The following is a 23793-nucleotide window of genomic DNA, read 5'->3' on the forward strand; positions in this document are numbered from 1 at the left end:
CAGAGTATTGGCAGGGTATTAAAGAGTATTGGCAGAGTATTGAAGAGTATTGAAGAGTATTGGCAGAGTATTGGCAGAGTATTGAAGAGTATTGGCAGAGTATTGGCAGAGTATTGAAGAGTATTGGCAGAGTATTGAAGAGTATTGGCAGGGTATTGCAGAGTATTGGCAGGGTATGTATTGCAGAGTATTGGCAGAGTATTGCAGAGTATTGACAGGGTATTGCAGAGTATTGGCAGGGTATTTATTGGCAGAGTATTGGCAGGGTATTGCAGAGTATTGGCAGAGTATTGCAGAGTATTGGCACAGTATTGCAGAGTATTGATAGGGTATTGCAGAGTATTGGCAGGGTGTTGCAGAGTATTGGCAGGGTATGTATTGCAGAGTATTGCAGAGTATTGGCAGGATATTGAAGAGTATTGATAGGGTATTGCAGGGTGTGTATTGGCAGAGTATTGGCAGAGTATTGCAGAGTATTGGCAGAGTATTGAAGAGTATTGGCAGGGTATTGAAGAGTATTGGCAGGGTATTGCAGAGTATTGGCAGGGTATGTATTGGCAGAGTATTGGCAGAGTATTGGCAGAGTATTGCAGAGTATTGACAGGGTATTGCAGAGTATTGGCAGGGTATTTATTGGCAGAGTATTGGCAGGGTATTGCAGAGTATTGATAGGGTATTGCAGAGTATTGGCAGGGTATGTATTGCAGAGTATTGCAGAGTATTGGCAGGATATTGAAGAGTATTGGCAGAATATTGAAGAGTATTGATAGGGTATTGCAGGGTGTGTATTGGCAGAGTATTGGCAGGGTATTGCAGAGTATTGGCAGGGTATGTATTGCAGAGTATTGGCAGAGTATTGCAGAGTATTGACAGGGTATTGCAGAGTATTGGCAGGGTATTTATTGGCAGAGTATTGGCAGGGTATTGCAGAGTATTGATAGGGTATTGCAGGGTGTGTATTGGCAGAGTATTGGCAGGGTATTGCAGAGTATTGGCACAGTATTGCAGAGTATTGATGGGGTATTGCAGAGTATTGGCAGGGTATTGCAGAGTATTGGCAGGGTATTGAAGAGTATTGGCAGAGTATTGGCAGAGTATTGGCAGAGTATTGAAGAGTATTGGCAGGGTATGTATTGCAGAGTATTGGCAGAGTATTGGCAGAGTATTCCAGAGTATTGACAGGGTATTGCAGAGTATTGGCAGGGTATTTATTGGCAGAGTATTGGCAGGGTATTGCAGAGTATTGCAGAGTATTGGCACAGTATTGCAGAGTATTGATAGGGTATTGCAGAGTATTGGCAGGGTGTTGCAGAGTATTGGCAGGGTATGTATTGCAGAGTATTGGCAGGGTAGTGCAGAGTATTGATAGGGTAGTGCAGAGTATTGATAGGGTATTGCAGAGTATTGGCAGGGTATTGCAGAGTATTGGCACAGTATTGCAGAGTATTGATGGGGTATTGCAGAGTATTGGCAGGGTATTGCAGAGTATTGGCAGGGTATTGAAGAATATTGGCAGAGTATTGGCAGAGTATTGGCAGAGTATTGAAGAGTATTGGCAGGGTATGTATTGCAGAGTATTGGCAGAGTATTGGCAGAGTATTGCAGAGTATTGACAGGGTATTGCAGAGTATTGGCAGGGTATTTATTGGCAGAGTATTGGCAGGGTATTGCAGAGTATTGCAGAGTATTGGCACAGTATTGCAGAGTATTGATAGGGTATTGCAGAGTATTGGCAGGGTGTTGCAGAGTATTGGCAGGGTATGTATTGAAGAGTATTGGCAGAGTATTGAAGAGTATTGGCAGGGTATTGCAGAGTATTGACAGAGTATTGCAGAGTATTGATAGGGTACTGCAGAGTATTGGCAGGGTATTGCAGAGTATTGGCAGGGTATGTATTGCAGAGTATTGGCGGGGTATTGCAGAGTATTAGCGGGGTATTGCAGAGTATTGATAGGGTAGTGCAGAGTATTGATAGGGTAGTGCAGAGTATTGATAGGGTAGTGCAGAGTATTGATAGGGTATTGCAGAGTATTGGCAGGGTATTGCAGAGTATTGGCAGGGTATTGAAGAGTATTGGCAGAGTATTGCAGAGTATTGATGGGGTATTGCAGAGTATTGGCAGGGTATTGCAGAGTATTGGCAGGGTATTGAAGAGTATTGGCAGAGTATTGAAGAGTATTGGCAGGGTATGTATTGCAGAGTATTGGCAGAGTATTGGCAGAGTATTGCAGAGTATTGACAGGGTATTGCAGAGTATTGGCAGGGTATTTATTGGCAGAGTATTGGCAGGGTATTGCAGAGTATTGCAGAGTATTGGCACAGTATTGCAGAGTATTGATAGGGTATTGCAGAGTATTGGCAGGGTGTTGCAGAGTATTGGCAGGGTATGTATTGAAGAGTATTGGCAGAGTATTGAAGAGTATTGGCAGGGTATTGCAGAGTATTGGCAGGGTATTGCAGAGTATTGGCAGGGTATTGCAGAGTATTGACAGAGTATTGCAGAGTATTGATAGGGTACTGCAGAGTATTGATAGGGTACTGCAGAGTATTGGCAGGGTATTGCAGAGTATTGGCAGGGTATGTATTGCAGAGTATTGGCGGGGTATTGCAGAGTATTGGCGGGGTATTGCAGAGTATTGATAGGGTAGTGCAGAGTATTGATAGGGTATTGCAGAGTATTGGCAGGGTATTGCAGAGTATTGATAGGGTACTGCAGAGTATTGGCAGGGTATTGCAGAGTATTGGCAGGGTATGTATTGCAGAGTATTGGCGGGGTATTGCAGAGTATTGGCGGGGTATTGCAGAGTATTGGCGGGGTATTGCAGAGTATTGATAGGGTAGTGCAGAGTATTGATAGGGTATTGCAGAGTATTGGCAGGGTATTGCAGAGTATTGATACTGATAGGGTATTGCAGAGTATTGATAGGGTATTGCAGAGTATTGGCAGGGTATTGCAGAGTATTGATAGGGTATTGCAGAGTATTGGCAGGGTATTGCAGAGTATTGATACTGATAGGGTATTGCAGAGTATTGATGAGTATTGGCAGGGTATTGCAGAGTATTGATGAGTATTGGCAGGGTATTGCAGAGTATTGATGAGTATTGGCAGGGTATTGCAGAGTATGGATGAGTATTGGCAATTTGGCAGGGTATTGCAGAATGCAACTTACTTACACACTAGTGACTGACCTCCTGGTATTTATTCTCTTCCCTTCTGTTCTGGGGGGAGAAGAAGTAAACTCGAAAAGTGCAGCAGCTGTGTCCCCAGGAGGCACTGGGTAGAGAGGGGAGCGGGAGGACAGTCCGGCGCGCAGCGTGTGTCACACTGACTGACGGTCTCGTGCCAGTGCGTGCCCACGTGCACGGCCAAAGTCATGTGACTGGTTGCTAGATGCGGAGCGGCCCCTGCCTAGCAACCAGTCACTCGGCGGCTGAGGAGCGGCGCGGACTACGCGCTGCATAGCCTCAGCCCGGCTCAGACAGCTAATGGGAACGGCGTTCCCGCTGTGGAAATAGTACAGGAACGCCGTTCCCATGCATTCCCGCAGCACTCGAGCCCTGCTCTGCGGCCCGGCTGCAGAGAGGCGGCGGCCCGCTGGTTGGGCACCCCTGCTGTACACAATATGCTGTGATCAGACCTCTGTGCAGACCAATAAAGTTATTTTTCAAACATCTGTGCTTGCTGTTCTTTATTTTCTTCACACTGGTGACCCACAACAACCAGATCTTTCCAAAATCATAACAAATGTAATTTCACATGGGCTAGTGCCTTCCCTGGCCTTTGGAATTATCTATGCTATGAATTTATGTCAAACATGTCAATGGCGACAAATATTAGCTGTGCCTATTTAAATATGCAGGTTCCGGTCTCACAATATTCAGACCGTGTTTTTTTTTTTTTAACACTGGATACCATTAAGGCCTTGGTTAGTGTTGAGTGTACATACTTATGGGCCATCTTTGAAAAGTTTGGTCTTGGCTCTGTCTTTGGCCAATGGGTCCGGTTATTATATACTGCTCCTAGGGCATCAATTAGGGTCAATGGCCTACAGTCTTCTAATTTTAGACTCTGTAAGGGCACCAGGCAGGGGTGCCCATTGTCTCCCCTGCTTTTTTCTATTGCCATAGAGCCTCTGGCTTGCCGTATAAGGGCTTCTTCCGACGTTACTGGTATGATCAAAGGTGCTATGGAGGAACAGATATCGTTATATGCAGATGATGTAGATCCTAGTAGATGATAGGCTCAGCAATGGCATGCAATGCCAAGCTGCTGCTAACAAAGCAAACTGAATATCGGCATGCATTAAAAAGTCATCTTTTAGATAAAGAGATAAAATGATAATTCTCCCGCTCTACAATACTCTGGTCTGGTCGCACCTGCAGTATGCTGTCCAGTTCTGGGCACCAGTCCTCAGGAAGGATGTACTGGAAATGGAGTGAGTACAAAGAAGGCCAACAAAGCTGATAAAGGGTCTGGAGGATATTAGTTCTGAGGAAAGGTTGTGAGCGCTGAACTTATTCTCTCTGGAGAAGAGACGCTTGAGAGGGGATATGATTTCAATATAAAAATAACGTACTGGTGACCCCACAATAGGGATAAAACTTTTTTGCAAAAGGGAATTTAACAAGACACGTGGACACTTATTAAAATTAGAAGAAAAGAGGTTTAACCTTAAACTATGTAGAGGGTTCTCTATTGTAAAGCCCCATACACACTATCAGATTTTCTGCTGATTTTTGTCTTCAGATTTACCAAAACCATGTAGTGCAAGGGCCTGCCTGATTGCATATAAATTGAAATTCCTAAGGTTTGACCTCCTATTATATGGTTTTGGTAAATCTGAAGTAAAAAATCAGCAGAAAATCTGATAGTGTGTATGGAGCTTTAGAGCGGCAAGGATGTGGAATTCCCTTCCACTGGCTGTGGTCTCAGCGAGGGGCATTGATTGTTTCAATAAACTATTAGATAAGTACCTGAATGACTGTAACATACAAGGGATATACAATGTAATGCTGACATATAATCACACACATAGGTTGGACTTGATGGACTTTTTTCAACCTCACCTACTATGTAACTATGTTCTTCTGTTTTTAACTAATATTCACTCATCTCTGCCGGCAGCTATGAAATATATTGGAGAATTTGGCAGGTTCTCTGGGCTAGGTATAAATTTGGAGTTATCTATTCTATTTAGGGCTGTTACTGATTAAAATTTTCGTGTTCAATTAATCGTTTTTTTAAAATTGATTAATCGACTAATTTCGATTAAAATTATAACGCATATACAGATCCAACTACTTTTAGCTGATCTCCTTGCATTTAAACTCTGCATTAGTCAGTGGTAAATGTGGTCTACACTATATACATTCACCTGACACTAGTTAGTTTCCACAATCTATGACTTAACTTCACAGTTCACACAAATACGTTTTAAATTTAAACTGTAGCACTGACGTAAGTAATTTTTTTCCACAGTAGCATGACAATTCCTCCACCTCCGGTCTAACTAATCACTCTCACCTTATGGCATGCACCCCTGTGCAAACGGGTGGTCATGCAAGCGGGTATCAAAAGGGTTAACACGGACCATAAACTTCTCTCATGTCTCCTTAGATCTCAGCAAGGATGCCAGGTCATGGGTAGAAAGAAAAGATCTACGTGCTCACCGCTTAATTATAAGATTAAATTTTTGTGTTAAAACACAAACTACTCACATAAAGATGATAAAAACACAGCATGTAAATCTAACAACCCTGTTAGTTCCGTAAGGCAGCAGCCGGTGACGGCATGGGTAGCTCCTCCCCCATACACGTTACGTTCAATCAGAACTTTGACGTAACCGGACTCCTCCCCCCTTCCCTTCTTAGCAGATGGAGGCACTTGAGGAAGGGGGGAGGAGTCCGGTAAAGTCCATGAAGTCACCGGGACAGAGCACCCTGAAGACCCGGAAGCTGGCGTAGAGGTGAGTACCGGTCAAAAGAATTTTGATCGATCAAAAAAATGAACCATTAATCGAGGAATTAATCTTTAATTTCCACAGCCCTAATTCTATTGCCTCTAGATCCTATACCGGACTCTATACCACCTACAGTCTCACATCTCAGGGTAGTGTCTTATATTTGGGTATTATTATTTCTGTGTCTCCTCAGTCATATATCCGAGACAATATTTTTCCATTATTTTCTAGACTTCAAGCCCAAAATAAAACCTGGAATAAGTTGCCTGTATCGATAGTGGGCTGTATTAATTTAAATAAGATGATTTGGATGCCTCAACTTCTGTATTTCTTACATAATGCTCCTACTTACAGATCTTTAATACGTTAAATACAGTATATTTAGGTGCTTAATATGGTAAAATAAATAAAACTCCTCGCATTAAATTGGAAGTACTGCAACATTCCAAAAAATCAGGGGGGCTAGCAATTCCTAACCCAAGGATATATTTCATTGCATCTCAATTACAGCACTATGCAAGCTGGGATTCTGAGTGGGTAAATTCTCCTGTTCTGAGTCTATTCTCATATGTGTTTTATGGTCCCCTACCATTGCATGTACTCGAGGGGGCAAGGGGGAGTGTTTTGCTTACTGCTATGCCCACTCTTCAGTTAATGTGCAAAATATGGGATACAGTAAAAAAAAGATGGGTATTTCTCATCCTACAAGATATACCCTCATATGGGGTAATGATTGATTCCCAGAACTTTTAATACTGAAGGGTTTTCAGAGATGGGAAAAGGCTGGACTAACCACTCTAACTCAACTGCATAGAAAGAGTCTCCTCAAAACTTTTGAGGCGCTGAGGGGAGAATTTCCCTTGCACTCAATAGATTTTATCAATTTCTCCAACTGCGTCATGCCCCAGGGGTCCAATTCTCCATGGGTAAGATAATATTCTCCCCCATCTTTCTTATGGATAAGATAGTACAAGCAAGTTCAACCAAGTGTCTTAACTCTGTAACTTATAAAGCGCTGTTGGATTAATTTCTATTAAATTTTCCCATTTGCCCTAGGGTTGGGGGGGGGGGGGGCAAGATATTGGCCCTATCTTTGAGGAGGTTTGGGATAATATTGGGGTAATATTGTTTCTCTCTCACCATCACAGAAACTAGCTCAGATTATTATCCTTTACAGGGTATACAGAACTCCCCAATTTTTGTACAATTTTTGTACAACATAGGGTTGAGATCTGAGCCAAGTTGTGCTAGAAGTTGTAATACAGGTACACTGATAAATCTTTTGTGACGCTGCCCTAAACTCCAGAGATATTGGGCGGAAGTGGTTGGTACTCTTAATGGGCTTCTGGATGGTAATATTCCAGTTGAATCAATTGTGTGCTTACTGGGCTACCATGATTCCCGTATATATACGCCTCCTATTGTTAATGCTATTAGACAAGCCCTTTTTGTGGCACGCAAACAGATTGCTCTTAATTTCATCTCCCCCATCCCTCTACTCTATTAGATTGGATTTTTGATCTTAAAAGGACTATTTTCTTTGAAAAACATACCTATTTCTTAAGGAACTCCATGAAGAAATTTGATGGTACTTGGTCTCAATGGCTTGAGATGTCATAAGTATAGATCACTCTGTACCATAAGTATTGCTCTGTATGAATGTATGGTTGTGAGTGATAAAAGTATGTACTTATCCTTTGGTCACACTTAGTCTATTTTATTTAGTAAGCATTAACTGTTTATTATTTATATGCTTTATGCTCCAAGGTTTAGTGTGGTTTGTAAGGGGTCTTTTTTTATGTTATATTATTTGTGTTTGTTGTTTCTAATGTGTCAATGTTAAAAATTTATAAAAAATGATATCATTAAAAAAAAAGTATTTCTAGGAATGATATTGCTTCAATACCCGCTGGAGCCAGTGTGCGTTCCACCAAGCCAAAATAATGTAATGCAGTGCATCCGCCCGTATGCGTTTCATCACAAAGGAGCATCATCAGGAGGCACCTTTTTGTTTTTTATAACAACTTTTCAATGTTTAATTAACTTGCACTTTATTACAGACTTTAGGCACTTTGTGGTATATATTGCACTAACAATTTTTGATGTTTGCTTACGAAACTGGTTAGATCAGCTATCTTAATTAATTGTTCATAAAACAAAGTATGTTTTTTAAAAGTTGGAGTTAAAAAAAATTTAAAAATATTTTAACAATAAAAAAAGAAAGGAGCTTCCTCCTCCTGGTTGACAGATCAGAGAATCATAAACTGTATAACAGCAAAAAAAGGCAACTTTGTTTGATTTGGTTTTTATATTTGAATTGTAAACGTAAAATCACATTTTCTCTTTCCAACTCCCCTAACGCTGCTTACGCAAGAAAACTTTTACAGCAGTTTTTATTTTATTTTTTTGTTAAATTTGAGCAGAAAAAAAACTTTTCTCCTTTAAGCAATGAGTGAGCAAGGGGGCATTTTGCATGCAATAGCTCTAAATGCTTGCTGTATATTTCCCTACAGATTGCTTGTACAACTAACTGAGAACTTCGAACAGGATTTATCATGCTGCTGATTGGAGACGAAGGATTCTTCTTACTGAACTATCTGTGGATATTAAAAATTGCCGACTTCCAGAGAGCAAAGGAGTTTAAATGCTAAAGTGCCGTATCCGCTGGGGTTAATAAAAACTAGAGAGGAAGATGGATGCGAAGCCTACACAGGCATGAATAGTGTGCTGCAAATGTGATCGGAAAAACTATTTCTCACTGTCCACTCCATACTGGAAAGTTGCTATTGCTGAATCTGTGCATTAAAGGAGAACTCCTAAACAAGCATGCAAAGATAAATTATGAATAAAAATATATAAATAAAATACCCTGGCATTAACAGCGCTTAAAATACCTCTCACCGGAGACGTTTAAAGTGCGAAAAAGTGCCAGAAATACCATACATGCACCACAAATTACATAAAATTCATAATATATAACATATTAGAGTCCCAAAAAAAAGGAGTCCATAAAGTGAATATAGTGCTCCGTGAACCCTCAGAGGCGTAGATTTCCTTCACAGGCTATACACCATCACCTCAAGAAGAAACCTTGTGCTCCAAGTGGCCCCCTTTAGTAACGCACTTACCCCTAAAGGGTTAACATTGAGCCTTTAAAGTGGTTGTAAACCCTTACAAACCACTTTGACCTACAGGTAAGCCTAGATTAAGGCTTACCTGTAGGTCCAAGAAATATCTCCTAAACCTACACAGTTTAGGAGATATTTACAAAAATACAGGAAACGCTGTCTGTGGCGCATGCGCCGTAGACAGCGGCACACAGGCGCACTATCGCTGTTAGCAGCATCCCACTGCTAACGGCGATATGCCGTTTGTAAGGGTTTGTAAGGGTTTACAACAACTTTAAACCCTTCTGTAAATGAAAGTGTGTGAATAGCCAAAAAGTTTATTTTTTTTAGGTATTGGATAGGGTGAGGAATGTTTTTGAATCGGTTATAGGTTAAACAGGAATTCCAGCATATAACTATGCATATACCCAGTGGAGGCCACTCATGGATGGCGCAGGGGCACCCCCCTAATTTATGTGCGGTCCCTAATCTACATGCAGGGTGCCGGACACATGGAATCCCATGCTTTTTCATTTTTATTTTTTAGAAGCAGAAAATTAGAGCCTGAGGTTCTATTAGGCTTCATAAAGGGTGGGCTTGGGGCGCAGAGCACTGCCCCCCCAGTTGTGCATCATTAGTGAATTCATATTCGCTAATGTCTTCCTGTTTCTCCTTCTGGCCAATCAGGAAGCAGGTCCTGAGACCCGATTGGTTGGGAGTCCTAAGACCCGATTGGCCACAAGTCCTAACGCCTGATTGGCCGTGAGGAAAAGCGACCACTGGGACAATGGAGGAGACGCGGGGGAAGCCACTTAAACCGTGACCTGGATGGGGTAAGTGCAGGGCTGGAGGTGGGCCTGGCCGGCAACAGGCGAGCGATTGAGCTTCGGGGGGGGGGGGGGTGGCGTAAGGGTGGGTTATGCAGTTGGTTGGCTGGCTAGCTGGGGGGGGGTGATGTGCTGGCTGGTTGACCGCCCCCCCACCAAGAAAATTGAGCACAAGCCACCACTGCATATACCCATACCTGGCCAATGTCCCTGGAAGCTGGAAATCAGAGTAGACACTGCTGAATATGGGTGTAACATGCAACATATTATAGAAGGTGAACTTATCCTTTAAAGGGGTGAACTGACCCTAAGTGTATTGTGTAATTTGGCAAAGAACCTTTATTAGTAGTACTCTGTGTATGTTTCATACTCCTCTGCCTTGCAAAGTCATTGTTGAGCCTATGTGTATGATACTGTATAGTTTGTTGAGCCCATGTGTCAGGAGCGTTTGCGCTCCTGCTCCATCATAGCTTCTGGTTCCAGCATCCTGGTTTTGGCTGTGGCATTCTCCTTGTCAGGGTGTTCACCTGCAAGCTGGTTGATTGTGGCCAGTCTTTGGGTGGAGACCAAAGCTGATTTAAGCCAGCCAAGCCTGTAGTCTCATGCTTGTGATTGTGTGTGTAATAGCCTGTTTGTTTGCCCTGCTAGATTGAATTACCTTGATGACAACCTCAGATCGGATATTGACTATTCTCTGAACTCTGCCTGCCTTTTTACTTCGGATTTGGACCCTGAGTATTCTGAACCTTGCCTGTCTGACAACCGCACATACCTGTTTGGACATGCCTGGTGTAGTAGCCAGGGACTATAGCATTATGTATAAGTCCTGGGGGCAACCGAGTATCAGTAGGCCTGCTGGCCTTATGAGGACTGCTAAAGGTGAAAAACACAGAAGCCAGCTATAGTGTATGACCACCTGTTTTAGGGGTAAGCGTGACACCATGTCTGCAAATCATCCCTGGGAGATAAGGGGACACCAATTATACTTGCCCAGGTCAGCAGCGGGTGTGTACTCTCGGCCACTCGTCTCCCTGAATACCCGCTCATTACATATACACAGCTGTCTATTTTTTTTCACAAATATGACATCTGCTTGCACTCTGAAAATGAAGGGTAATAGAGTTATGATCTTTCGCTGACATTTAAATGTATGTTACATCTGGCTCGCATGCAGGTCTAGGAATCCAATTTTGTTAATCATTTGTGGGTTTTTTGGTGTGATTTAGACACGCTCAATACAGATGATTTTAATTCATGCAAATGTATTTTTGTGAGGACAAAAAAATTTGTTCAATATCCAGACTAGGACAATTGCTGGTGATTTGTGAAATATGCCTCGCTTTCTGAGAAATGCAAATTTCTGCCTGCTGACTGATTCTGTTTGACTGACAATTATCTGACAATTATCTCCTACCCCATACGGAGTCAAGGAATGCCTAGTTACCAAATCGATCGCTTAGGCTGCCTTTCATATTTTGTTGATAAACTTTGTCACTTCCATATTAGATCACTTTTTGGGACAGGTCAGTATTTTCTATCATGTAATGCGTTAAAAAAATTGTAGAGGAAGAAAAAATGCATCTCTGCCTCTAGATTTCATCAATATCTCCTCCCTTCCTAGAGTAGCTGTTAATCTTCTGCTGAATGTGGTGCATATTGCCTTATATTAACCCCTTCAGCCCCAGAAGGATTTACCTCCTCCTAACCAGAGCATTTTTTGCGATACTGCACTGCGTCGTTTTAACTGACAATTGCACAGTCGTGCGACTTTGCACCCAAACAAAATTGACGCTCTTTTTTTTCTCACAAATAGAGCTTTCTTTTGGTGGTATTTGAGCACCTCTGCGGATTTTATTTTTTGCGCTATAAGCAAAAAGAGAGCGACAATTTTGAAAAAAAGCTATATTTTTTACTTTTTGCTACAATAAATATACCCAAAAAAAGAAGAAAAAATAATTTCTTCCTCAGTTTAGTCTGATAGGAATAGTAGATCTCTGTCATGTTGCTAGGCAGAACAGGGAAATGCCTTGTTTACATCTCCCCGTTCTGCCTCTCCGTGTCACGATCGCGGGCCACCGGTGGACATCGAGGCGGTACCCTAATATGGCCATGTAGCCATCAACAATCAAATTCTCCAGCCTGCGGATGGTACTGTGCCCCTCTCTCTCTCTTTGTGCATTCACTGCAAACAGAGAAAGACATACAGTATTAGAAAGCATTACTTTGGGTAAAAAAAAAAAAATATTAATCATTCGATTTGAATTAAATGCAAAAAATTTGCCATAGATGAATAAAAAATTCTGCCAAATTTCAAATCATGTGTGGCCACTGCTGCTCAACAGATGTCAATCTATCCATCAACCTCTGTTGAATGGACCTGTTGGAAAAAAAGTACTTGATCAGCAGCTGCAGCCAATGGCTGCAGTGCTGATCTCTGTATTCTGACAGCAGAGGACTCCTTCCGCTCTCAGAATACAATAGTGCAGCAGGGAGTATTCCGCCATCCACCTTGAGTGTTAACCCCTGTAATTTTTTTCCCATCTGTGTCCCATTGGGAAGATTTCCCCTTCACTTCCTGTCCCATAACCAAATCAGGAAATGAGCGTAAATCCCTCTTAATTAAGGAAATCCCTGGTTGTTATGAGGGTCAACGGAACTAGTGTCTCCATTAAAAGATCTTTCCTCTATTCTTGTTCTGGTTGTAGGTGGAGTGCAGTGTGGTGCAGCGGCAATAACACACACAGTACCAGTGTGATTAAGTAACTTGTATTGAAATAATGCAAAGATGGCTCCCAAACACCCTGTGGGAAGGGATCCCATCTGGTAACACTCACAGTTCAACACTGTGTAGGAAGCAGGTTTCGGCTTCGACAGAATTTGTAGAGAGGGGCAGAATGCAGCCTGGCTGTCTTGAGACCATGCAGGCAGATGTCCAGAGAAGTTGCAAACCCTACGCTTTCCCTCCTCGTCAGGAACCTTTCCCTGGGTGGCCAGCATTCAATCGGATTGCTACCCCAGTGATACAGGAACCAATGAAGAACCATTTTCTCCTTGACTTCCTCTTAATTTGCAGTATCACTAAGAAAGACTGCCACCTGCAGTGAAGAAAGCAGACTGCACCTGCCTACATAGTGACAGCCCAAAATTTGTGATTTTCTCCCTAACAGAGACACAAATAGTAATTAAAACCTGACAGGTGTTCTAATCCATCCCCACTCTATCCAAAAGTTTTGATTTTTCTTATAATTTAAATTTGATTTGTTATGTATAAACTAACCAAATAATTTTGACAATTTGACAGTTTATAATTATAAAATAAAATCTGAGCCTGAAGACATTTATAGTGTATGGAATAAAAGACCTATATTTCTTGAAAATGATTTGGGTAGGCAGTTTAGTCAGAGAGTCAGAGAGTTAAAGTTGACCGTGGACGTTTTTTTTTTTCCATAGAGCAAGAGGGCTAAATAGAAAAACAAAAAGTTAAACAAGCAAGAATGGTGGATGGAGGATTCCTCCAGGAGTGACATTGTATTGTGACAGCAACACTCACTACGGTCAGAATACATTGATCAGCAACTTTAGCCACTAATCAATAAATGTTTTCCAGCATGTTCTTCAATAGACGTCCATCAAATGATCCCTGCTGAACTGGCCAGATTTCAATCAATCTATGGCAGTTTGGCTGATGCATTATTAAACTTCTAAATTTGGTCTTGGCATCTAGGATTTAATAATCTCTGGTGTATAAACCAATTTTAAAAAAGTCCAAATAAAACAGTTCAGGTATGGGTTGCATTTGCTAGGGAAAGATGGTGAGCAACATCGCACACTGGTCTCCTACCCAGATAGCGAGCAATTGTGCAGCAAGTTTGAAAATGACTAAGCTATTGCTAGACTTGCCAGGCTTCACAAATTTGTTGCACCATTGCATGACTCCAGATCAACTTTCTTTGAAAACATTCTGCAAGTCTGATACAAGTTCTGGTTCAGTTATGTTGTGCAATAGTCATCCCACCACAGGGGTCACTGTGGCTGAATTTTTTTATGCTGTAGACTAACAGAGCTCTTGCTGTAGACTGACCACTGCAACTTTGCTCTTGCTAGAGGCTTAAATTTGCTACAAATTGGAAAAGTGTCAACTAGAACTTTTCCATTAAGTGCTCTGTAAATGTACAACTTACCCGTGAAAATGAGCAGCAAGTTAACAAGATGTAAAATTCAACACTGCAACAAATTTGTGACAAGTTATCCTCACTATCTGGGAATATGTCTGGAGCTCCCGGATTTGCCCCTCCTGCACCTTGGGGTCTTAGCTATTCCTGCAAAAGTAGGAACTCTACTTACTTTATAATGTAAAATAAAAGTGGGAACTGATGAGGGAAATTTAAGAAGCCTTCTAAAGACCAAAAGGCAAGTTTGCTAATATACAATACTTACTTTGTGTTCCCTTTGTGACTCTCCCGTGGTTTAATAATCAAGAAAAGCAGTGCAAAGTTTCCGAACACAGCTGTCCAACGTATCAATAAACACCCTTTCCTTTTGGGATCTGTGATTGACAGCAGGCTCTTGCTGAGTTTCAGCTGATTTCAGTTTCAAATTAATCGGTCAGCCACACACAGTTTAGAAAAGGAAAGTCACAGTCAGCAAGTCAGTAGCAAAAGAAATAGATTATTTTATCTGCTATCTTGATCCACCAGCATTAGAAGACTCTTGGTGGTGGGGTTTCCTCAGCAATGATGAACCTTGTGGAAGGAGTAGCTTGCACATCCACAGAGAGATTAAACTTTTCCTTTTATAGATAAGGACCCCATAGATAGTAAATGTTGAGGCCTGAAGGATTTATCATTAAATAAAAAAGATAAACAGAGATTACCTTGAGTGAAAGCTGGTTGTTAAAGTGATCAGCAGATCTGCAGATGTAGGCTGTGTGCAGCTGAAGTGGCAAATAAGTACTGACTCTTCCCTTTGACTATACTCTCTGCCTTTTTTCCATTTTTTTCTATTGTTCATGTACAAATGTAGCAATTTAGAAATTGGATGAAAAGTTTGGCGCTGTGAAATACTTTTTGAAAGATAAAAAGGGCATTTTATATACAACTATATTGATCAGACCAAAACGAGGGACAAATGTGGAGGAAAGAGGCACAGAGGGTCCCTGATTCCAAATCAGAGACAGTCCCTCCAAATCAGCGACAGTTAGGAGGTATGAGTAAGGTATGAGTAAGGCCACCCATGACATAAAATTATTAATAGGTCTTGAGGTCGGCGGAAGTGGGGACGACCCTTTAGTCTGAACAGGATTATTTGACTGATGAGTGTGTACTAGGAGCAAACCTGTGTTAGAGTGGAGATATCTATACGGGGGGAGCTGTGCTAGGGCATGCTGTACCAAGGAGAGGAGATCTATACCGAGGATAACTGTACTGAGGGGATCTGTACTGAGGGGGTGGCTGTACTAAGAAGTATTGGGGGGAGCTATTTTGGGGGGATCTGTTCTTAAGGGAGGGGGCCTGAGCTGTGTGGATCTGCACTCTTGACCCTGGTACTCTTTTCATTATGCACGCTTGACTCCGGTGTTTTGTGCATTTTGCACGCCTGACCCTTGTGGTATGTGCATTACACATTCCTAACCCATGTGCTCTGTGCAGTCTTGACCCCTGTGCTCTGTGCATTACACACTCCTGACCACTGTACTCTATCCAATTTTGACCCCTGCACTCCGTGCATTCTGTATTCCTGACCCCTGTGCTCTGTGCATTATGTAGCCCTGACCCCCGCGTGTTGTGCATTCTGCATTCTGCATTCCTGATCCCTGTGCTCTGTTTGTTGTGCCATCCTGACCTATGTGCTCTATGCATTCTGCATTCCTGACCCCTGTGCTCTGTTCATTATGCACTCCTCTCCCCTGTGCTCCTGCCCCCTTAAAATCCATGCATTCTGCATTCCTGACCCCTATGCTCTGTGCATTATACACTCCTGACCCCCTGTGCTCTGTGCATTCTGCATTCTTGACCCTTGTGATCTGTGCATTCTGCAGTGCCCATCAATGAATGTTTGCTTGTTTCCACTCATATGGGGCACAGACACAGTCCTCTGCCATCGCTGTGCCTCTGACATTATGTGTAAACGGAGCGGCGGCATACCTGCTGATGCTGAGTCTTAGACCCCATACACACTATTGGATTTTGTGCAGATTTTTGTCTTCAGATTTACCAAAACATGTAGTGCAAGGGCCTGCCTGACTGCATACAAATTGAAACTCTTCAGGGTTGACCTCATATTATATGGTTTTGGTAAAGTTGAAGACAAAAATCTGCAGAAAATCGAATAGTGTGTATGGGGCCTTAGTTGCTTGCTGCAGAGAGAAGAGAGTAGGAACACTAGTGGCTGGGCGCCCCTAGTTTGCCTAGTGGTAGCACTGGCCCAGCATGGGCAGTCACAGCTGCTACATACAAATTAGAAAAAGAGTTTGCTAGAAGAAAGAGAAGAAAACAATAGCCTATCGTTCCCCAGACGCTCTACTGGTCTCGATAGATGTGAAGGCCCTCTACTGCTCCATCCCACACGACAAAGGCATATCTGTTATTAGATTCTGTTATTAGACTATCTTCTCCAGCAGACCAACCAGACAGAATGGAAACTTAATGAGTTAATAGCTACTGCTCTTGAGTTCATACTCATCCATAATGTTTTCGCATTTCAGAGTTCCTACTTCCTCCAGGTGCAGGGGGTGGCAATGGGGACTTGTTGTGCCCCGTCCTGTACCAATCTGTACCTGGGGGAGTGGGAATGAGGGTTCCTATCGTCTGACTACTCTCTGGAATTCGCTAGCCATATTACACTATGGCATAGGTATATTGATGATATCTTTGTCATGTGGGATGGCCCGGTGGAGAGCCTCCATCGTTGTTTGAAGGCCATGAATTCCAATTAATTCAATTTAACATTTACACTTAATTTAGATCCTTCATTCCTACCTTTTCTGGACATTGTCATTTACAAGGATTTGGATGGGACACTTTTGAGTACTCTTTTCCGTAAACCAACAGCAGAGAACACCATTTTACACTCTTCCAGCTTTCATCCCAGACCTATAATCAACTCCATCCCTTACAGTTAGTACCTGCAGTTTCACAGAGGCCAATGCTTTATGCTTCAGACTTTGAGCTAGGGGCTACTCCAAAACCTGCCTTAAGAAGGCCTTTAGACACGCTACCATCCCAAATAGACAGTCCTTGCTGTACAACCCAAAGAAACCTAAGGACAACACAACCATACGCATTATAACCCGCTACTGCAGCCAACACTCGCAGGTAAATGGAATTATGGCAAAATATTGTCACCTCTTAAGTATGGACCCTGAGATTGGTTCTCGTGTTTCAGATCAACCCTCCATCACATATAGGAGGGCTAAATCAATAAAGGACCAGTTGATCCACAGCGAATTTGCAGTCGGCGCTAAAAAAGCTCCATGTAAATCCCCTGACATCCTTTCGATGTGGAGTATGTAATTACTGTCAATTTATGCAAACAGCTAAACAAGTATGTTTACCAAATGGTACTATTTTCAAACATCGTCATTATGCCAACTGCAAAACACAAGAAGTTGTCTATCTCCTTGCCTGCGAGTGCGTCTGCTTTTACATGGGTAAAACCATACAGGAGTTTTGGGAGCGCGCCTACAGGCATATTCTAAGCATGAAGTCTTTTCTGCAGTTTTTTTTATCTGCACCATTAAAATTGGAATACCCTATAAACACTTCTCTTCATTTTTATATCTGTATATTCATCTATTTTATCTTTTTCTGCCTGCTCTTTCTTTATATTAAGATTTTTTCTCTCATGCTGTTGTCAGCTTTTTTAATTATTTTTATTAAATGTTTTTTTAGTTTGCCCATCTGTTATGTTATTATATTTGATCATTGTATAACTATTATTGGCTTTTGTCTCTTCCCACGTTTTGTATTTAATGTGCGGCTTGCATGTCTGCTGCAATTCATGTTCATGTTTTTTTTTCCCAGCCACCTGCATCTGGGATTTACCAGCCTAGCCTCAGCGGCTCCGCCCTCAGTGACGTGGTTACGCCTTTCGCCACGTGCCACGTGCCTGGGGGCCAGCAATGGAACACACACCAGTCCAGCATGGCGCCATTCGCCGTGGGGCGTTGTGATGGCATGACCATCATTTTTAGGCTATTTAAGAAGAACTTCTGGGTTTGCTCAGCTACCCCGCACATGCTATTCGACAGGGTGGTCTCTACCACTATCCAGGGGATGCTTTGATCCATGATCTTCTTTGGCAAGTGCTGATGTTATGTCTTCTTTGGGCACTTAGATTATTTAACTTTTTCCTGCATGGTTAATATATTTGAGAAGCATAGGACCATATATATCCAGAACACAGGTTGATTACTTTGTTGTCCTTTAAACCCCCAGAGCATCACTCCTATGGTTAGATTTATATATATATATATGTTTAACTTTACTTGCCATGGCATTCATGTAGTCTTTATTTGTGTCCCCATTTTTGGTTTTTGGTACCTAGCAACTAGGATGGATATTCATCCAGAATCAATACCATATCCTTTCCCCTGATGTTTTTTGTAATACTTGTGAACAGCACCTTCACTATTATTCACAGCTTAAGTGTTGCTTCATATTACTTATACATATACCTGTTTTTTCTTGCTCAGCTGCCATACCATTCTGAAGTTAAGGACATTTTTACTGTACATCAGCCCAGTTGGGTTCGTTCCACTGTCTGACCTCGCTGGATGACCTTCTGTTTAGCCCCGGTGGTGGCGAGTGGTCTTGGCGTATGGGTTACCCCTGGCTGGAATTGGCTGTTTTTAAACCTGTATATCTTATGTGGCTAATATGCGATTTTTCATCATCAACATGTACCGTATATACTCGAGTATAGGCCGACCCGAGTATAAGCCGAGGCCCCCAATTTACCCCCAAAAAACTGGAAAACTTATTGACTCGTGTATAAGCCGAGGGTGAGACATGGCTGTCCATCCCTGTGTGTCCGTCCATCCCTGTGTGTGTGTCCGTCCATCCATCCCTGTGTGTGTGTCCATCCATCCATCCATCCCTGTGTGTGTATCCATCCATCCATCCATCCCTGTGTGTGTGTGTGTGTGTGCGTGTGTATCCATCCCTGTGTGTGTGTGTGTGTGTGTATCCATCCATCCATCCATCCATCCATCCATCCCTGTGTGTGTGTGTGTGTGTGTGTATCCATCCATCCATCCATCCATCCCTGTGTGTGTGTGTGTGTGTGTGTATCCATCCATCCATCCATCCATCCCTGTGTGTGTGTGTGTGTGTGTGTGTGTGTGTGTGTGTGTGTGTGTGTGTGTGTGTGTGTGTGTGTGTGTCCGTGCAGCCTTGTGTGTGTGTCCAGCCTACCTGTGTCCCAAGCCTCCGTCCCGAGCCGCCGTCGTCCCGAGCCTCCTCCGTCCCGTGCCGTGCCTCCTCCGTCCCGTGCCTCCCCCGTGCCGTGCCTCCTCCGTCCCGTGTCTCCTCCGTCCCGTGCCGTGCCGTGCCTCCTCCGTCCCGTGCCGATGGATCGCCGCTCTTCTCGGCGGCCATTCTACAATTCAAAATTCCGCCTCCGCCTGTGATAGGCGGAACACTCAATTTCCCAGCAGCCTGTGTTCCGCCTATCACAGACATCCTCTCATACTCGTCCGTAGTATGAGAATGAGCGGATGTCCGTGATAGGCGGAACACTGACTGCTGGGAAATTCAGTGTTCCGCCTATCACAGGCGGAGGCGGAGAAGGAGGCGCGGCTTTTGAAAATTAATGTCCGCCGTCTGTCTGCTCGATACGCTGATCGAGCAGTCAGACAGCGGCGACTCGAGTATAAGCCGAGGGGGCACTTTCAGCCTCAAAAAAGAGGCTGAAAATCTCGGCTTATACTCGAGTATATACGGTAAGTTTGTTTGTGGCTAGGTGCTAGAATGGACAAAGGCCATATATTGTTTATATTCCACTATGCTATATCTGGCTAAATTCTGTCTATTTGCATTTAGAATATAATGCTTTCATACATCTCTGAAGAAGGAAGTAATTTCTGAAATGCGTTGGTTGTGGAGCCTGCGCTCTATATGGTGTCCTTTGATGCCCTACAGCATCTAACCAATGTATCACATTGATGTGTAACTGTATCAGCCACGTTTCTCTTATCAATTATTCATTGTTTGCTATTCTTGAACTATATGTACTATAATAAATTACATTTTTTATATTTATATTTATTATTGTCTTTTGGTGTTATATCACCATTTGGGCCTCTAAAATCCCACAAGGGGGAACCTTTCTGTACAATGCACATAGGGATGCTGGCCCACTTTTAATGCCGCGTACACACGACTGGATTTTCCAGCAGATTAAGTCTGACGGAATCATTCCATTGGATAGTCTGATTGTGTGTGGGATAGTCCGATCGTTTTTCTTTAAAAAAATCAGATGGAGCTAGAAATAGAACATGTTTCAAATCTGTACAACGGACTTAATCCCTATAGGGAAAACCGTTCATCTGTATGCTGGTCCGACAGACCAAATACGACGCAAAGGCGGCTATTGGCTACTTGCTATTGAACTTTCTTTCCGAGTCCTGTTGTACGTCATCACGTTCAAAACGAATGGACTTTCAAATGGACTTTAGTCTGCTTACATGTGGGCAAGTCCGTTCGTTTGGAAGTCCGTTGTAACTCAGTCGAAAGTCCATCTTGATGCCCGTCGGACCTTTTCTGCCGGAAAGTCATGTGTACGCGGCATTAGTCCTCTTTATCTCAACTTCTTTTTGTAATCGTTCTATCTGAATACCTTACCCCTTTTACCTTACCTTTTTTTTTCCCCCACTAAGGCCACTTTCACACTGAGGCCGACCGAGCATTAGGGGTAAAGCGGCTCTCCTTTTACGGCTGTTTAAGCGGCACTTTTCAGCCACTTGCGGGGCGCTTTAAACCCCCGCTAGTGGCTGAAGAAGGGGTTAAAAGCAAAAAGCACCCATGTTGCGGCGCTTCCGAAACACTTTTCAGACGCTGGAAGTGCTGCCCATTCATTTCAATGGGCAGGACAGTTTGGAAGCACTGTATACAGCACTCCCAAACCACCCCAAAGATGCTACTTGCAGGACTTTTCCTAATGTCCCGCAAGCGCACAGGTTTCGGGCTTTCACAATCGGACAGCATGGGAGGCAGGTTTCAGGTGCTTTACAGACGCTATTTCTAGCACTAAAATGCCTGAAGACTGCCTCAGTGTGAAAGGGGTCTTATTTACCACAATGTTTTTTTATTTCTGAAGATCGGATGCTTTACCTTGCATCTTAAAAATGTTACAAGATGTTTTATTATATTAGGTTAATGCCCAGCTTAGATTTACTGGTACATTAATGAACTGCAATTCGCAGCGTGAAAGTGAGCCTTAATCATTTATTTAACAGCAAAACGCTAAACATTATGAAAAGACTTTTCCCTGGGTGATAGTAATTTATTTCTGCAGAAAATGACACTCTCCCCTTAGATTTCCCTTCAGTTTACACACTGTCCAGACATGCCTCTTATTGTAGGAATTTTCCATAAGCCCCGAATGAGAACCATGTCACCAAAATTCTGCTCCTGGCAGCTCCTCAGACAAATACATTCTTTAATTAAAGCAATACTTTGCATGTAGATACGCTGGGCCTCGTGTGTAAAAGTGTCTGAGTCAGGAGCCAGTTTTGTTGCTCAGAGCAACCTGTCCGAATCATCGCTTTATTCTTCCATGGGTGCACCAAAGGAAAAAAGGGCGACTTGGGGTTGCCATAGGCAGGGCCGTATTGGAAGGAGCACACTGCTAACAAGAGCAAAAAGGGTGCTGCTCACCCCTATGAATCAGAAAAATAAAACGAATTCCCCCACCAACGGGATTTTTAGGCAGCAATAAACAGTAAGCGTAGCATACTATATAAAAAAGATTACTTTATTGTGTGGTAAAAACATGAGCTTCACCCAGATATTTAAAATAAAAAGATATAAATAGAACCAAGCTTGTACATACAAAAATTGCAATGACAATTGGGCATACACTAAGCAGACCTAACTATAAATATACTGTATAAGATTAGTAACAGCAAAAATAAATTTATAGTTCTAACGCGTTTCAACCACTAGGGTCTTCTTCAGAGAAAGTCTGTTGATAGAGAGACAAGATACAACTTAATAAATCTATCGAATAGGATTAGTATTAAACATATTCTAGATTTGTCAGTGTAATTACCCAGTATGGTATTGCCGAGAGGTTCATACAAATTATAGTGCTTAATGGTGGAGTTTACCCAGGTTCATGCTTAGACGTCCTTCACAGGTTACAAAAGATATATGGTCCATACATCTCGCCACAGAATCCAGCAGTGGGGTGAGGGTCGGAAGCCCAGAGGCGCGGCTCACGAGCGGTCACACGACAAAACCCTATGCCCCACAAAGGTTGTAGGGAATAGGTGCAAGCGTAGGCAGCCTGCCTGTATGGTAAGTCACGCCTGTGATGAAAATCCCAACATAGTCGCAATTAGACATATATATTTATATATTTGTTTTTTATATTCTATATTATATATATATAGACCCACATATGGGGTATGGAGATATCTTATATATGCTTTGTGTGCATATAAAGGGAATATCCCCAGATATCTGTATTCACATCCAAAAAAAAAAAAAAAAAAAAAAAAAAAAAAAAGGGGGGGGGGGGGGGGCTAAAGGGGAGGGAAGGGGGGGAAAGAAAAACAAAACTCAAAAGGCAAACACGTATTAAAAAGAAGGAACAAAAACAGCAAACGTGGTTGAAATCAAAAGAAAACAAACGTGAGATGACATGTGGTGGGAACAGTGTGTGTGATGACAACCCGATATTGGGTGACTGTAGTGAATAAGTGAGTGAATGATGTGCAGGTGAAGTGAATAATGAGGTGAGAAGTGTGGGTGTTGGTGTGATGAAAAAAAATTAGAGGGATAACATGTTAGGAAATCAGAGTGACAATGGGAGGAGTGCATAGGGGTGCTAGTGACGGATAGAGGTAAAAATGAATGAAAATGCATGGAAATGCTAATGTTGAACTGGTGAAAGGTGACAGAAAAGAAAGAAAAAAAAAAAGCATTCAGATGTGATAAACCATGTTTATACTGAAAGTGATAACAGTTACCTGGATAGCTGGGCTGAACAAAAGATTCCCAAAATGGAAAAGGAGAGACAGTAGCTGGGAAACTATCCCGGGAAGAGTGCCAGATACGGTCAATGACTCCTAGTCCATAGGGGCACCCCCATCTAAGAATAAATAGAATGATAAGGCGAGCTAGCTGTTAGAAAATCTAGTTTTTCAGAAGTTTATTTAAGTAAAATGGGGGCATGTCAGCCAGGTTAGCAAATAGTCAAACTTACCAACCAGGGATTCAAAGGTACGAGAGTCCTTGTTTGTGTACAGGAGCTGATGTTTGCTGCCAAGTGTACTGTGTTATATAGTGCCCCGGGATTGCATCACAGGCATGGCCGCCCACCCATTGGCTGGAACCGCCTATTGTTGCTTGGCCGCCTAAACAGGTCGACCTCGTGTGAACGCCCCGGCGTCCCGGAAGGTCGTAAAGCGACCCCGAAACGACGTCACTTCCGACGCAAATGCACGACGTGATTGCGTCACGTCCGTCCGTACGAAGGGTCAGACGAACGTGAGGCACGTCCGGAAGTGTTCAGGGACGCCACCGACAAGGAAATACGTGTCTCCAATGGCTGGGCGGGACCAGCCCGCACCAGTCATATAGGGAGACATCTGTGGAGAGAGCCCTGCATGTGCACAGACAGGGGTCCCTCCTACCCTTGTCGGGGAGTCGCGCAAAAGAGGCAAACAGCCCCCCA

The 23793-nt window shown here is 42.8% G+C and overlaps 1 long non-coding RNA gene across 2 annotated transcripts; it reads right to left on the reverse strand.

Annotated features, from left to right (window-relative positions):
* Nucleotides 1-21908: 21908 nt before the first annotated feature.
* On the reverse strand, nucleotides 21909-23432 carry LOC143927048 (uncharacterized). 2 transcript variants are annotated; one of them, XR_013262226.1, is made up of 4 exons: nucleotides 23323-23432; nucleotides 23087-23208; nucleotides 22165-22423; nucleotides 21909-22077 (listed from the first exon to the last, which is right to left on the reverse strand). It is a non-coding gene; the product is annotated as an uncharacterized LOC143927048 (long non-coding RNA). The 2 variants fall into 2 exon arrangements; XR_013262225.1 differs by having other exon boundaries at nucleotides 21909-22423.
* Nucleotides 23433-23793: the final 361 nt, after the last annotated feature.

This window comes from Lithobates pipiens, unplaced genomic scaffold (assembly GCF_037356315.1).
Source record: "Lithobates pipiens isolate NorthernLeopardFrog02 unplaced genomic scaffold, aLitPip1_a1.2 Scaffold_23, whole genome shotgun sequence".
Lineage (NCBI taxonomy): Eukaryota > Metazoa > Chordata > Amphibia > Anura > Ranidae > Lithobates > Lithobates pipiens.